This window comes from Trachypithecus francoisi, unplaced genomic scaffold (assembly GCF_009764315.1).
Source record: "Trachypithecus francoisi isolate TF-2019V2 unplaced genomic scaffold, Tfra_2.0 Lachesis_group4, whole genome shotgun sequence".
NCBI classification, from domain to species: Eukaryota; Metazoa; Chordata; class Mammalia; order Primates; family Cercopithecidae; genus Trachypithecus; species Trachypithecus francoisi.
Window position 1 is genome coordinate 15,245,705 of NW_022681469.1, and position 4,996 is coordinate 15,250,700.

General features: G+C 39.0%; 1 non-coding gene and 1 pseudogene across 1 annotated transcript; both read left to right on the forward strand.

The window, feature by feature from the left end:
* Positions 1-379: 379 nt before the first annotated feature.
* Positions 380-3,314, forward strand: LOC117071997 (annotated as a pseudogene).
* A 514-nt stretch (positions 3,315-3,828) lies between these two features.
* Positions 3,829-3,931, forward strand: LOC117073824. The gene has a single exon (XR_004433386.1). It is a non-coding gene; the product is annotated as a U6 spliceosomal RNA (small nuclear RNA).
* Positions 3,932-4,996: the final 1,065 nt, after the last annotated feature.

The following is a 4,996-nucleotide window of genomic DNA, read 5'->3' on the forward strand; positions in this document are numbered from 1 at the left end:
TAACATATACTACAGACTTGTTTTCTCAAAGCATAAAGATAAACCACACCAATGATCATTCATGGGAGAGGGACACCCAGACAGTGTCCTGCAAAATGAGAAATACTTGTAAGACATACTTCACATTCATCACCGAGTCTCTTTCCCATGAAATAAAATCATTAAGAAATTTTTAGTAATATTCTAATTAAAATTTTGAGTATAGAAAGAAGGTTGTATAGCGTTACATTAAAAATAAAAGATAAAATAAAAAATTTTCCATAAAAATAAAAAATGTCAGGCTTATCCACTAAAGTATCAATAATTCGTTTAATTATGAATGGTCTACCAATTAAGAGACAGATAATAGAAGAGTGTATTTAAATGTATGACCCTTTCGTATATATTTCTTGTATGCTGTGTACAAGAAACTCACTTGAAATTTACCAACACAGGGTAGGACAATTTAAAAGGATGAAAAAAGGTATATTGCGCAAGCATTAATGCAAGGAAAGCAAGAGTGCCTGTATGTATATCAGCTAAAGCAAAGAAAATTACCGGAAGCAGAGAGATTATATAATGATCAAAGGTTTAATCCATGAAGAAGACAGCAATTTTAAAAGTGTATTCACCAAACAACAGAGCTGCAAAATATGTGATGAGAAAACTGCCAGAACTAAGGCGGGTGGGACTGGGACCTGCGCTGCCTCAGGATGTCAAGTGTAACAAGGGGGCAGGGGGGATGCGGGGAGAGCAACATGGGCCTGTGAGGCCTGTGGGGTGCCCGCGATCCCCAGATCCCCCTGCAGCCGACTCCGCAGTGGTCTGCTCCGCTTGGTGGCCACGTGCGGATTCGGATTCCAGATCCCAGGCTGCGTGTTCTCCACCGCTTGTTGTGGCCAGTGTTACTGCGGAGACCCCAGAGCAGCCTCGGCGCTATGGAGGAGCCCGGCGCTACGCCTCAGCCCTATCTGGGGCTGGTCCTGGAGGAGCTACGCAGGGTTGTGGCAGCACTGCCTGAAAGTAGGAGACCATATTCGAATCCTTATGGTTTTCCGTGGGAACTGGTGGTATGTGCAGCTGTCGTTGGATTTTTTGCCTTTCTCCTTTTTCTGTGGAGAGGTTTTAGATGCGTTAGGAGTCGGCTTTATGTGAGAAGAGAAAAACAACTTGCTGCAACGCTTTCTGGACTAATTGAAGGAAAATGTCAACTACTTGAAAAATTCAGCCTTATTCAAAAACAGCACGAAGCCTGTGAGGTAGAGTCATCTTTAGAGGATGCCAGCTTTGAGAAGGCGGCAGCAGAAGCGAGAAGTTTGGAGGCAACCTGTGAAAAGCTGAACAGGTCCAATTCTGAACTTGAGGATGAAATCCTCTGTCTAGAAAAAGACTTCAAAGAAGAGAAATCTAAACATTCTCAACAAGATGAATTGATGGAGGATATTTCAAAAAGGATACAGGCTCTAGAAGATGAGTCAAAATCCCTGAAATCACAAATAGCAGAAGCCAAAATCATCTGCAAGATCTTTAACATGAGTGAAGAATGACGCGAGATAGCAATAAAAGATGCTTTGAATGAAAATTCTCAACTTCTGGAAAGCCAGAAGCAGCTTTTGCAAGAAGCTGAAGTATGGAAAGAACAAGTGAGTGAACTTAATGAACAGAAAATAACATTTGAAGACTCCAAAGCACACGCAGAACAAGTTCTAAATGATAAAGAAAATCACATCAAGACTCTGACTGGACGCTTGCTAAAGATGAAAGATCAGGCTGCTGTGCTTGGAGAGGACATAAGGGATGATGATAACTTGGAATTAGAAGTGAACGGTGAATCGGAAAATGGTGCTTACTTAGATGATCCTCCAACAGGAGCTTTGAAGAAACTGATTCATGCTGCTGAGTTAAATGTTTCTTTAAAAACCTTAGAAGGAGAAAGAAACCACATTGTTATTGAGTTATCTGAAGCTGATAAAACAAAGGAAGAGCTTACAGAGCATATTAAAAATCTTCAGACTCAACAAGCATCTTTGCAGTCAGAAACCATGTATTTTGAACGTGAGAATCAGAAGCTTCAACAGAAACTTAAAATAATGACTGAATTCTATCAAGAAAATGAAGTGAAACTCCACAGGGAATTGACAGTAGAGGAAAATTCCGGATACAGGAAGAAGAGAAACTTTCTAAAGTGGAAAAAAAGATCAGCCACACCACTGAAGGGCTGGAGACCTATGGAAAGCTAGTCAAAGATCTTGAAGAAGAATCGAAGAGAACTATTAATTTTTATCAAAGGCAGGTTATTTCCTACGAGAAAAAAGGACATGATAATTGGTTGGCAGCTCGGACTGCTGAAAGAAACCTCAATGATTTAAGGAAAGAAAATGCTCACAACAGAAAAAGATTAACTGAAACAGAGTTTAAATTTGAACTTTTAGAAAAAGATCCTTGTGCACCTGATGTTTCAAATACAGCATTTGGCAGAGAGCATTCCCCTTGTGGTCCCTCACCATTGGGTCAGCCTCCATCTGAAACGAGAGCTTTTCTCTCTCCTCAAACTGTGTTGGAGGGTCCACTGAGACCCTCACCTGTGCTTCCGGGGAGAGGAGGAAGAGGCCCAAGAGGCCCAGGGAATCCTCTGGACCATCAGATTACCAACGAAAGAGGAGAACCAGGCTGCGATACGTTAACCGATCCTCACAGGGCTCCTTCTGACACTAGGTCCCTGTCATCCTCATGGGAACAGGACCATAGGATGACGTTTCCTCTACCAGGACAATCATATCCTGATTCAGCGCTTCCTCCACAAAGGGAAGACAGATATTCTAATTCTGATGGACTGTCTGGGCCAGCAGAACTCAGAAGTTTTAATGTGCCTTCTTTGGATCAAATGGATGAGTCAATGCCTTCAGAAATGGAATCCAGTAGAAATGATGCCAAAGATCATCCTGGTAATTTAAATGTGCCTGATTCATCTCTCCCTGCTAAAAATGATGCAACTGGCACCGGCTTCGTTCCTCCACCTCTGGCTCCAATCAGAGGTCCACTGTTTCCAGTGAATACGAGGGGACCGTTCATGAGAAGAGGACCGCCTTTCCCCCCACCTCCTCCAGGAGCCATGTTTGGAGTGTCTCGAGGTTATTACTATCCACCAAGGGATTTCCCAGGCCCACCACGTGCTCCATTTGCAATGAGAAACATCTGTCCACCGAGGGGTTTTCCTCCTTACCTTCACCCAAGACCTGGATTTTACCCCAACCCCACATTCTGAAGGTAGAAGCGAGTTCCCTTCAGGGTTGATTCTGCCTTCCAAGGAGCCTGCTACTGAACAACCAGAAACCCGACAATATTTTTGCTCTCTTCAAAAGTAATTTAGACTGATCTCATTTTCAGTTTAAGTAACGGCTGTTACTTAAGTGATTACACTTTTCTCAAATTAAAGTTTAAGGAATTATAGTTCTTAGTATAGTAGTTTATAAATAAAGATGATTTAAATACAAATCTATGAGTAAATCATTTCCATTTTCTTATATTCTAGATAGTATAGTACTTTAATTTGGTGAACTAATCCACTTTTATAGAAACAATAGTGGGAGTTTTATATATGTAATCTTGCAGGTGGGGAGGTTTTAAATTCTAAAGGTTGTGTCTTCATGCCAAGAACTGTATTCACTGTGTTTGTAGATACATGAGAAAGTAACTTTATGCTCAATTACATACATTTTAGTTGATTTTTTTAAGAAAGAAAACTGCCAGAACTGAAAGGAGATATAGACGAATCCACTATTATAGTTAGAAATTTCCTCATGCCGTTTTCAGTAATTGATAGAACTAGACAGAAAATCAGCAAGTAGTGTTGGCTTTGGCAGCACTTTCTAAAATTAGAATGATGCAGACAAGATTAACACGGCTCCTGCATATAGATTACACAAAATTTTGTGAAACATTTCATATTTTTAAAAAGAGGGAAAAAAAGAGAAAATCAACAAGAATATAAAACAACTCAAAATGCCATTAACCAAAGGAATCAATTTGGAATTTACAGAATATTCCACACAACAACAGCAGAATACACATTTTTTTCTTGAGTGCTGACAAAACACATGGCAAGATAGAGCTATCTGAGGCCCTAAAACTTGCCACAATCAATTTAAAAGAGATAGTAATCATCCAGAGCAAGTGAAAACCACAAATCATTACTCAGGAGGTTGAGGCAGAAGAATTGCTTAAACCAGGGAGACGGAGGTTGCAGTGAGCCAAGATTGTGCCACTGCACCACTCCAGCCTAAGCGACAGAGCACAACTCCTTCAAAAAAAAAAAAAAAAAAATATATATATATATATATACACACACACACACACACACATATACATGTAACATCACAACATTAGAAGCATTCCTGTGAAATCAGGAAAAAAAGCAAGGCTGCTGTCTGTCACTGATACCAATCATAATTTTAATGGATAATGGACATCCTAGCTAACAAAATAAATAAACATTATAATGCAACCAGCAAAAGTTTCCATTATTTGCTGGGAAGTAGTGGAAAACATAAGGAATCAACTGACAGACAATTATAACTAATGAAAGACTTCAGCAAGTTGTTTAAATTCAAGATAAACACAAATTTTAATAATTGTTCTATTAAGTAGGAATAGATAATAATAAAATGTTCTACTATTAATGGAACAATATAATTTTATAGTTTATAAAATGACAACAAATTTTAATGACCAAGAATAATTCTACTAAGAATTGTGCAAAGACTTTCTGGGAAAATCTAGAAGACTTGACAAAGAATAGAAAGCAATACTTGAATAAATTAAGACAGATTTTTGTTCCTAGATGAGTAGATTCAATATTTTAAGATGTTAATTATTGATAGGCTGAATAAAGAAAATATGATATATATACACTATGGAATACTACGCCGCCTTAAAAAGGAATGAGGTCAAGTCAGTTACAGGAACATAGATAGAGCTGGAGGCCATTATCCTCAGCAAAGTAAGTCAGAAACAGGAA